This window comes from Budorcas taxicolor, chromosome 14 (assembly GCF_023091745.1).
Source record: "Budorcas taxicolor isolate Tak-1 chromosome 14, Takin1.1, whole genome shotgun sequence".
NCBI classification, from domain to species: Eukaryota; Metazoa; Chordata; class Mammalia; order Artiodactyla; family Bovidae; genus Budorcas; species Budorcas taxicolor.
This window is the reverse complement of record NC_068923.1, coordinates 52,731,862-52,744,582: the sequence shown is the minus strand read 5'-3', so window position 1 is coordinate 52,744,582 and position 12,721 is coordinate 52,731,862.

Sequence of the window (12,721 nt, the reverse complement as noted above, 5' to 3'; positions counted from 1 at the left end):
ACATAGATTTAATGTTGAATGAGCCATGATAGAAGGACTCCATGAATAAGGAAGGATAAATGCCAATTAACTTAAAATGATTTGATATTCTTCATTAGTGCTAAATATTCCTGAATTGCCACTGCCTACAGATGCAAGACATAAAATCTCCCAATCTAGCTTTGCATATTTAGTAGCGTATGGAGTCTTGTCAGGCAGCCAAGAACTTCCTCAGTTACTTCATTCTGAAGAACAGGGGTTGCCTCTAATATAATACCTTGAACTGATTCTATTTAGGGTGTAATCTGCCTTGGGTTGCTATTAAGATATTGAATTTTATGAAACAGCTGTTTAATACCATTTGTGAATTAATGGAATCATCATGTAGAATAGAAAAGGCATAAAAAAATTTTAAAGATTACTTTAAAGCCAATTTCTTAATTAATGGTGTTTCAGAACTTTCTAGACTTTCCAAATTGAAATCCTCCAAGAAGATTTTCAATTACAAGGTAGACTATGGAAATTTATTACCAAAATTCAGGAATAATATTCTGAAGAAAAATCTGTTATGTTAAGATTTTTTAGTTCTTTCCTTTTATCTGAAATGAGTACAGTTGGTACAAATATTAAGTTATTGAAAAAATTGTATTAATGAAATACACAGACTTATGCACAGACCAATGAAATACACAGACTAATTCATCTTGCAGGATGAATCATAGGACTACTTTAGGGTACTTCCATGGAACCAAATCTAACATGTTAAAATGCCCAGGAAAATAAGCCAGGAATGTGGGAAGAGATTCCTATAGAAGAGCTATTCATTGTGTTAAAGTAATGAACTATTATCAAATGGCTAAGACTTTTTCTACACCAGAACCCATATAGATGTATTCGGATATTATTACTCTGGTTTGGATTGCAAAAAGTTCTTTAATGTCCCAGGAACAAATTCAATGATGTGTGTGTGTGTGTGTGTGTGTGTGTGTGTGTGTGTATTAGTTGTCAGTTGTGTCTAACTCTTTGCAACCTCATGGCCTATAGCCTGCCAGGCTCCTCTGTCCATGGAATTCTCCAGGCAAGAAAACTGGAGTTGGTAGCCATTCCCTTCTCCAGGAGATCTTCCCCACACAGAGATCAAATTGAGTCTCCTGTATTGCAGGCAGATTTTCTACTCTCTGAGCCTCAGTGATACAAGTATTTTATTCATAGCTGGACACTTTGAGAGAATACGGTATGTGAAAATCTCTGAGAATTAAACCTATACAAGTGTTTCTTACACCTTGGATTTAGGCTAGACTAATACAGTCCAGGGGCTTCCCAGGTGGCACTAGTGGTAAACAACCCGCCTGCCAATGCAGGAGACATAGGAGATGCGGGCTCTATCCCTGGGTCAGGAAGATCCCCTGGAAGTGGGCATGGCAACCCGCTCTAGTATTCTTGCCTGGAGAATCCCATGGACAGAGGAGACGGGCAGGCTACACTCCACGGTGTCGCAGAGTTGGACACGACTGAAGCGACTTAGCATGCATAGCATGCAGTACAGTCTAGGTTATATAGTCGGCCAGGGAAAGACAAAGCGATACAGGATTAATGGAGTGAACAGGGCAAGATGTACCTTGATCTTGGGGTGTTTGGAAATCAATCATAGCTGATAAGAACACATTCCCACAGAAAAATTTCAAAACACTTGTCTGGATTTTGGAGACTATCAAATTGTCATCCAGATTGACCTTATGGAATATCGTCATGAATAGGCATTTTGCTACCACATGGAGAAATTCACAATCATTTTCCATTTCATCTAGGCCAAACATGATCTTCTTTGGTAGAAATCAATTCTGATCTAAAGAGTATCCAATGACATGATCTTTAACAGAGTCCATAAGACTATTTGGAAGAAATCAGGTGTATCACTTACTGTGGGTCAGTCTTAGGCAGTTTGTTTGAGAGGTTGGAGCTGTCTGTTGGGATCTGTTTGTGTGTGTGTGTGTGTGTGTGATGAAAAATAGAACGGCAACAGATATAAAGTATACAATTTCAAAATATCAATTATTTATATTAAAGTAGTGCCTAAATAACATATATCTTAGAAGTTAGCCATCTTTTTGTTTGAAGTGATAGTCTCTTAATTTTAATTGACATTTTATACTGGTTATTCAGAAAGCAAATATTAATACCTAAAAATGGCAGTAGACTTTCTAAGAATGAACAAAAATGCCAAAATTATAATGGAAAAATAGGAGGATTTTAATAAAGGTAGCATACACCCAAAATCGGAGAAGGCAATGGCACCCCACTCCAGTACTCTTGCCTGGAAAATCCCATGGACGGAGGAGCCTGGTAGGCTGCAGTCCATGAGGTCGCTAAGAGTCGGACATGACTGAGAGACTTCACTTTGACTTTTCACTTTCATGTATCGGAGAAGGAAATGGCAACCCACTCCAGTGTTCTTGCCTAGAGAATCCCAGGGATGGGGGAGCCCAGTGGGCTGCCATCTATGGGGTCGCACAGAGTTGGACATGACTGAAGTGACTTAGCAGCAGCAGCAGCAGCACACCAAAAATAAAACATGTATATTTATTCTTCAGTTCAATATTTTAAAATTATTCTACTACATTGATAAATGTAGTTTAGGATTTGTTAGGGGAAAAAAAAATCCCTCTATAATTTACTTGTGGGTAAGATATGGATCTGACTATTGTGTTTTTTTCTTATTGGTAGCTAGAATATTACATGTAAACAAAAATGTACATGAAGATGTAAATGTCACATTTTCAAAGACTTGTTTATGCCAATTTTAATTGTTCTCTTAATCCTATAGTAAATAGACAAGTATTTTGGCCCTCACTCCAGTATTCTTGCCTGGAGAAATCTATGGACAGAAGAATCTGGTGGGTTACAGTCCATAGGGTCTCAAAGAGTTAGACATGACTGAAGCAACTTAGCATGCACACATGCCTCTTTTGGCAAAAAGTTAATCCAGAGTCTACCACTCACCTCATCTACCAGGCTCTTGAACTTTGGACCATTATTTTCCTACCTTAATCGTCCCAAAGACAGACCCCAGATAACTAGAGGAAACTCCTGCCCTCTGCAGCCTACTGGCATTATTCAAACCAGTCTGCTTACCCTCTTCTTTCCTATGAAACTACAATAATGGCTCTTGATAGAATTTTTCTCCTCTCTTTCTTCTCCTCCCTGGCTTTGGTCCTTCCCCACACTGTCGTGCAAGGCGTGGCCTGCTCCTTTCTTTTGAGAACTGTGAGGCACACACTATCTTTTCAGTGTCAATTATCTGCTGATCTGTTGGCCTTACCATACTGGAATAATAATAAAACTATTACTTCAAAACAATTTGATTGGTCTGTCAGTCATTCTAACCTTTTTCCTTACAGATACTCTTTTGTGTATTATTTTGTAATACTCTCAAATATTTTGTAACACAAAAGCCCTCTCACTATTTTTTGAATCCCATAGTAATATGGTTAGCTGAATAAAGATCTGAATAAGTTAATATGAGCATGCTCCAAGAAAGTTTCTTCAAATATATCCTACATTAGAAAATGTAGGAAAATGTTACATTTAACTTTTAGAAATATCCAAAATAATAGAATAAAAATGGTGAAGAAAATAAGTATAAAACTAGATGTGAAGAGATTGGAAATTTTGTCCCAAATTTACTATGTAACTTGTTATCTTAGAAACATCACTAAGCTGTCTCAGCCTCTTATCTTTCAGAGATGATGGGATCCTTTGCATTTTAAAATTCCTGCATCTATAATTCTAATGCTAAAATTCTACCACCCATAAAATTCACATGTTTTACGTGGGGCAGGGTCTGGCAAAGAGAAGCTGTTAGTTCATAGACACAAATTGCTGTCTACCTCATCACACTCTCATGATTACAGCTCTTTCTGTGCACCTTTATTTTCGACGTGTGCTTTTTCAGAATCATTTTTTCCTCACTAAGGTGTTTCCTTCTGCTCCCTCATACTGAAGTTAAATCATCTCCTCCCATCCTAAAATGTTCTTTATTATTAAACTTTGACATTCCAGACAAATTCCTCTTCCTTACAGTAATTGATTTGATCACTACGATGTAGACTTGATTTAAATGTCATAGCTGAAAAAAGTTTTGTTTTATTCTGCCTCTGGCAAAAAATTTAGTTTAGTCAACATACAGCAATGCACACTTAATGCAAAGCAACTGAAAATACTAACTGAGGTATATATAATATTTGAACAATTTTAATTATCTAAAAAATGATCAACATTTTATGCATTATGTAATACTTAAATACCTATTTTTCAAGTGGAGCTATAAAGGAGCAGGAGAATCTTATAATAGTCAACAATTTATTCTACATAATAAATCTTGTGACAAAAATAACTATAAATAATGTACTATCATATATATATATATATGAAAGTGAAAGTGAGGTCGCTCAGTCGTGTCGGACTCTTTGCGACCCCGTGGACTTTAGCCCACCAGGCTCCGCTGTCCAAGAGGCTCCACTGTCCATGGGATTCTCCAGGCAAGAATACTAGAGTGGGTTGCCATTTCCTTCTCCAGGGGATCTTCCTGACACAGGGATCGAACCCAGGTCTCCTGCATTGCAGGCAGATGCTTTAACCTCTGAGCCACCAGGGAAGCCCTATCAGTGGTAATTTTACTTTTCACTGAAATTAAACTAAAATTAATCATTGTGACTAAAATGCAATGTGCAAGATCTCACTCTTCACTGAACAATTGATATTTGTTTCAAATTCATTAAAATTATAAGAAATATATGTATTAGACAAATGTCTAGACTTTTGCTCCGAATCTGCAAAAACACAATCCTTCTCGTGACATATTTCTGTTTTTTGAGTTTATATTTTTAACTAACTGATAATTAGTCAAATTCTGAAGTGAGACTTAAAGATTTCAGACACCCACAAATTTATCACACTGTGCTGTTGACATATTAGGGAAACACATAAGCTTTGTTTATTAAGATAGGGATCAAGACCATCCCCAAGAAAAAGAAATGCAAAAAAGCAAAATGGCTGCCTGAGAAGGCCTTACAAAGAGCTGTGAAGAGAAGAGAAGAGAAAAGCAAAGGAGAAAAGGAAAGATAAACTCAGTTGAATGCAGAGTTCCAGAGAATAGCAAGGCAAGATAAGAAAGCCTTCCACAGTGATCAGTGCAAAGAAATAGAGGGCAACAATAAAACTGGAAAGACTAGAGATCTCTTCAAGAAAATTAGAGGTACTAAGGGAAAATTTCAAAAATTTTCTTTGCAAAAATTGTGCAAAAAGGGGCACAATAAAGGACAGAATGGTATGGACCTAACAGAAGCAGAAGATATTAAGAAGACATGGCAAGAATACACAGAAGAACTATACAAAAAAGATCTTTACAGCCCAGATAATCATCATGGTATGATCACTCAGCTAAAGCCAGACATCCTGGAATGTAAAGTCAAGTGGGCCTTAGGAAGCATCACTATGAACAAAACTAGAGGAGGTGATGAAATTCTAGTTGAGCTATTTCAAATCCTAAAAGATGGTGCTGTAAAGATGGTATTGTGCTACACTCAATATGCCAGCAAATTTGGAAAACTTAGCAGTGGCCACAGGACTGGAAAAAGTCAGTCTTCATCCCAATCCCTGAAAAGGCAATGCCAAAGAATGTTCAAACTACCAAACAACAGCACTCTTCTCACACACTGGAAAGTAATGCTCAAAATTCTCCAAGCCAGGTTTCAACAATACATGAACCCTGAACTTCCAGATGTTCAAGCTGAATTTAGAAAAGGCAAAGGAATGACAGATCAAATTGCCAACATCCTCTGAATCATCGAAAAAGCAAGAGAGTTCCAGAAAAACACCTACTTCTACTTTATTGCCTATGCCAAAGCCTTTGACTATGTGGATCACAGTAAACTGTGTGAAATTCTGAAAGAGATGCTAATACCAGACCACCTGACCTGACCCTTGAGAAATCTGTATGCAGGTCAGGAAGCAACAGTTAGAACTGGACATGGAACAGTAGACTGGTTCCAAATAGGGAAAGGAGTATGTCACGGTTGTATATTGTCACCTTGCTTATTTAACTTACACGTAGAGTATGAAACGCTGGACTGGAGGAAGCACAAGCTGCAATCAAGATTGCTGGGAAAAATATCAATAACCTCAGATATGCAGATGACACCACCCTTATGGCAGAAAGTGGAGAGGAGCTAAAAAGCCTCTTGATGAAAGTGAAAGAGGAGAGTGAAAAAGTTGGCTTAAAGCTCAACATTCAGAAAACGAAGATCATGGCATCCAGTCCTATCATTTGGTGGCAAATAGATGGTGAAACAGTGGAAACAGTGGCTGACTTAATTTGGGGGGCTCCAAAATCACTGCAGATGGTGATTGCAGCCAGAAATTAAAAGACACTTACTCCTTGGAAGGAAAGTTATGCCCAACCTAGACAACATATTAAAAATAGAGACATTACTTTGTCAACAAAGATCCATTTAGTCAAGGCTATGGTTTTTCCAGTAGTCATGTATGGATGTGAGAGTTGGACTATAAAGAAAGCTGAGCACTGAGGAATTGATGCTTTTGAATTGTGGTGTTGGAGAAGACTCTTGAGAGTCCCTTGAACTGCAAGGAGTTCCAATCAGTCCATCCTAAAGGAGATCAGTCCTGGGTGTTCATTGGAAGGACTGATGTTGAAGCTGAAACTCCAATAATTTGGCCACCTGATGTGAAGAGCTGACTCGTTTGAAAAGACCCTGATGCTGGTAAAGGTTGAGTGCAGGAAGAGAAGGGGAGGACAGAGGATGAGATGGTTGGATGGCTTCACTGACTCAAATGACATGGGTTTGGGTGGACTCTGGGAGTTGGTGATAGACAGGGAGGCTTGGCATGCTGCAGTTCATGGGGTTGCAAAGAGTCGGGCACGACTGAGTGACTGAACTGAAGTGAACTGATGCTGTAATATTTAACAGCATTAAAAAAAGCTACTTTAAACATATTAAGTGGATACATGTATATGTATAGCTGTTCCACCTGAAACTATTACGACAATGTTAATTGGCTACATCCCAATACAAAACAAAAAGTTCAAAAGAAAATAAAAAGGTATCAAACAATGTTACTACAATGTTAGCATTCATATAGGAACTGCTGAGAGCTGGGAATTAGCTGCACTTTTCCTTTTAATAGTAAAGTGAAACTAACCCCTTTGACTATGCTGAGATGCTGCTCACTGCCTAGTTCTTTTTGTAATATTTATAAATAATAGATTAGTAGTGCCCACTTAGTAGGTGCATGTGTTATACTTTCAACATATGTTTTAGCAACTAAAATTTTACTTTAATTATATTTTATGTAATCAATTGTAGGATAATTTTCTAGCCTACTGTTTAAAAATCATGTCCATTTTGAAATATATAGTAATTGCAATCCTTTTGTTGTTGTTCAGTCGCCAAGTCGTGTCCAAATCTGTGATCCCATTGATTGCAGCACACCAGGCTTCCCTGTCCTTCACCATCTTCTAGAGTTTGCCCTGGTTCATGTCCACTGATGGCATCATGTCAGTGATGCCATCCAACCTTCTCATCCTCTGTCTTCCCCTTCACCTCCTGTCCTCAATCTTTCCCAGAATCAAGGTCTTTTCCAATGAGCTGGCTCTTTGCATCAGATGGCTAAAGTATTGTAGCTTCAGCTTCAGCATCAGTCCTTTCAGTGAATATTCAGGATTGATTTCCTTTAGGATGATGGTCTTGATCTCCTTGCTGTGCAAGGGACTCTCCAGAGTTTTCTCCAGCACCACAGTTTGAAAGCATTGATTCTTATATACCATCCAATAGGAAAAACAGATGTGAAAATATCTGACCATCCCTGAAGAACACTTTGAGCTCCAGAGCTCAATGTGTTTATCAATCAGACAGGAATCTCTTCTGTACACTCTGGCTTTCTTCCCCTCTTCTCCACAAGTGTTGGTTCCAAGGCACTCCTTCATAAATATTCTGAATGTGAGACTCTCTCACAGTTGACTTTCTCAATAATCCATCCTGCATCTGGTTGCTTATTGTGCAAGAGTATTTAAGATAGTAGGTACATAGGACAGGATTCAAACTCAAGTTTATACAGCTCCAGATCAGCTCTTCTACACTATACTCACAGCCTTCTCATCCCACAAACTAGAATTCTGTTTCATTCGGTCTTTAATAATTTCAGTTCACTCCCTCAGTTGTGTCCGACTCTTTGTGACCCCATTGACTGCAGTCTTCCTTGCCCATCACCAACTCTTGGAGCATGCTCAAACTCATGTCCATAGAGTCAGTGATACCTTCCAACCATTTCACCATCTGTTGTCCACTTCTCCTCCTGCCTTCAGTCTTTCCCAGCATAAGGGTCTCTTCAAATGAGTCAGTTCTTTGTATCAGGTAGCCAAAGTATTAGAGCTTCAGGTTCAGCATCAGTCCTTCCAATGAATATTCAGGACCAATTTCCTTCAAGAATGACTGGTTTGATTACCTTGCAGTCCAAGGGACTCTCAAGTCTTCTCCAACACCACAGTTCAAAAGCATCAACTCTTCAGCACTCAGCTTTCTTTATACTCCAATTTTCACATCCATACGTGACTACTGGAAAAACCATATCTTTGACTAGATGGACCTTTGTTGGCAAAGTAATGTCTCTGCTTTTGAATATGCTGTCTAGTTTGATCATAGCTTTTCTTTCAAGGAGCAAGCATCTGTTCATTTCATGGCTGAAGTCACCATATGCAGTGATTTTGGAGCCCAAAGAAACAAAGTCAGCCACTGTTTATACTGTTTCCCCATCTATTCACTATGAATTAAGGGGCCTAGATACCATCATCTTACTTTTCTGAATGTTGACTTTTAAGCCAATTTTTTCACTTTCCTCTTTCACTTTCATCAAGAGGCTCTTTAGTTCTTCATTTTTTGCCATAAGCCTGGTGTCATCTGCATATCTGAGGTAACTGATATTTCTCCCGGCTATTTTGATTCCAGCTTGTGCTTCATCTAGCCCAGTGTTTCTCATGATGCACTCTGCATATAAGTCAAATAAGCAGGGTGACAATATATAGCCTTGACATACTCCTTTCCTTATTTGGAGCCAGTCTGTTTTTTCATGTCCAGTTCTAACTGTTGCTTCCAGACCTGCATACAGATTTCTCAAGAGGCAGGTCAGGTGGTCTAGTATTCCCATCTCTTTCAGAATTTTACACAGTTTATTGTGGTTCACACAATGGTTTTGACATAGTCAATAAAGCAGATGTTTTTCTGGAATCCTCTTGCTTTTTTGATGATCCAACAGATGTTGGCAATTTGATCTCTGGTTCCTCTGCCTTTCCTAAATCCAGCTTGAACATCTGGGAGTTCATGGTTCACATACTGTTGAAGCCTGGCTTAGAGAATTTTGAGCATTTCTTTGCTAGCATGTGAGAGAAGTGCAATTGTGCAGTAGTTTGAACATTCTTTGACATTGTTTTTCATTGGGATTGGGATGAAAACTGACATTTTCCAGTCCTGTGGCTACTGCTGAGTTTTCCAAATTTGCTGGCATATTGAGTGCAGCACTTTCACAGCATCATCTTTTAGGATTTGAAATAGCTCAACTGGAATTCCATCACCTCCACTAGCTTTGTTCGTAGTGATGCTTCCTAAGGCCCACTTGACTTCACATGCCAGGATGTCTGGCTCTAGGTGAGTGATCACACCATCGTTGTAATCTGGGGTTTTGTTTTTTTTTTTTTTTGTATAATTCTTTTGTGTATTCGTGCCACCTTTTCTTAATATCGTCTTTTCTTGAAGAGATCTCTAGTCTTTACTATTCTATTGTTTTCCCCTGTTTCTTTGCACTGATCACTGAGGAAGGCTTTCTTATCTCTCCTTGCTGTTCTTTACATTGTGCATTCAAATGGGTGTATCTTTCCTTTTCTCCTTTCTTTTAGCTTCTCTTCTTTTCTCAGCTATTTGTAAAGCCTCCTCAGACAACCATTTTGCCTTTTTGTGTTTCTTTTTCTTGAAGATGGCATCGATCACTCCCTCCTGTACAATGTCACAAACCTCCATTCACACTACTTCAGGCACTCATCACATCTAATCCCTTGAATCTATTTGTCATTTCCATTGTATAGTCATAAGGTATTTGATTTAGGTCATACCTGAATGATCTTGTGGTTTTCCCTACTTTCTTCAACTTAAGTCTGAATTGGCAATAAGGAGTTCATGATCTGAGCCACAGTCAGTTCCCAGTCTTGTTTTTGCTGACTGTATAGAGCTTTTCCATCTTTGGTTGCAAAGAATATAATTTGATCTTCAAGATGTTGTCAAATTCTATCCATTATAAAGCATTTCAGTGGATGACTAAGTTTTCATGGACTTCGCCACACTCAAATTCTCACATAACTGCCTAATTACAGGGATGTGGCAATTTCATTTCTAATTCAATTGCTGTCTTCCCATAGCCCCATTTCTAATTAGCCTTCTCATTTCTTTGAAGCTTTATTTTAACTTACAAGTGGCTAAACTGTATAATAGTTGTAATTGTGCACACAAATTTAGTGCGGTCTAAAGAGATGATCAAGAAACGTGCTTTTTAAATACATCAAACACATATTATAGATATTATATTTTGTCATTTGTACTTTATCATTTCAAGACTTACTAGAAAAATCTCTGGCACTCTTTAATAACTGGATTTGTATTTTCTGTAGACTGACAGCTCTCAAAATAAGGTTTTAAATATAAAAGCAATTTCTAAGCTTTCAGCAAGATCATAACAATAGATCCATTTGCCTGTGGAATTAACATCGTACCTCAAGGCTATCAGTATGTCTGCATAGGTTAGCAAAAACATATCTTGATTGCAATGAATGTTCCACATTTCAAAATGACTGTTACTTTGCATGGATTATGACTAATGAATACATGCCTTTTAGCAAAGAGCATTGTTTCTGGAGGAAATAAACTGTCGCTAGTAATGTGCGTTGATTGCTCAGATCCCCTATTCAATGAAAAACATCAATGGTTTGTATTTGTTATTTGTGTCTGATAGAAAATAATCCCAGAAGCCACAGTTCCTCAGATTTCTTTCCCAGAAAGTCTCTGTGAATACAGCAGCATCTACATGGCTAAGTGCCCCGTGATCTGGGAAGTATTTTACCAGAGCTGCTGCTGCTGCTTTTACAGGGAATGGGCGGGGAAATTCTTTTAAATTAATTCTTTGGGCTGTTCTGAACCCAGACCTCAGCCCACCTTCAGATGTGTGCCTCTGTCCTGGACACTAGAAGGGCTGTTTGAATTTGGACTCAGCTGTCAGCTTCTCCCCCTGGTGTCATCTCTTTCTCTTTTTCTCTTTCTTTTCTTTTTTTTTCCTTTTTTTTTTTTTTTCCTTTTTCCCTTTCAAAGCCCCATTGTTGCAGAAGCTCAGCAATGGGCAGGGACCGAGGCACTCTCTGAAAGGAGACCTAGCTCTACTTTGCCACGGGGCTAAGTTACACTAAGCACAACCCACCCCACATCTGTCTAAATCACACTGGAGCGAATGAACTTTTAAACAAATGAGTTGCGTGTTTTTCTCTAATGCTTATTACTAGCTGTGCAGTGAGGCTGCACCGATTTCAAAGGCTTTTCAGTTCCTGCACAGAACTGAGAGACTGTAGCAATGGTTCTTTGAAGAGAAAACACCACTGTTGGGACAGGCGTGAAGCTTGGGCTTGGCTCAAAGACCTCCAAAAGTGACAGAGAACAGCAGAGGGGATGGTTCTGGCGACAAGCAGCTCAAGAAATTAATATAAAAAAGACTTTTCTCTGTCACCTACTGCAAATATTTTCTCTTGCAAGAAGAATCCTTGGAACCTGTCATATATATGAAGTCTCTTTCAACTCCAAGGGGCTAGCTTTCATACCTGTCTTTTGGCATCTCTCTGGATTTTAGACATTTTAATCACTACCTTTGATTAAAACAACAACAACAACAACAACAACAACTTTTGCTGCAGCTAAGCCTCTCTCTTTTTGCTTTTCCTGATTTGACATTTGTTAAGCATTTCTAGGAGATGATGATTTATTTTTTATTTTATTCTTTTTATTCTCCAAAAATGGATTCCTGAATCAGGTATAATATATGTATATTTAATTTAATTTAGGGATAAAAAACTAAATAAAACATTTGGTGTGTTTCACATGAAAAGAATTCACAATACAAGGTTCAATCAACAGGATTTTGGAGAGTGCTTTGGTATGTTAATTAGAAATCATTCTAATCTGTTCAACTATAGAACTTCTATTAGGTGGCCTTGATTAGGACAGTTCAAGTTACAGTCTCTGCCTAGAAGTGATGAAGCTATATTTCTTCAAGAATATCTTATAATTTGGACTTTTCACTCATTTATCCCAACTATTATCTCTTTGATCCAAATTAGTAAGGTTTAATGTTGAAATTTTGGACAATTCAGAAATTCTGATCTAATTAGGGTGGGGGAAGTCTAAAGAAAAATACAAAAAAAAACTTGTTAAATATTTTTAAAATTGACATCTGCCCAAATGGCTAATAGAAATCCTGGGAACCCAGCACATTACTTCATATTATAGAGAATATTCATAAAAAATTCCAAGTTAAATCAATTTGTGGAATTAAATAGACTTAGCTTTATTGCTAACTCTGTCACTTTACAAAATGGAGAGAGATCTTGGTCAATTTTTTCTTAACATCTCTGAGTCTTGAA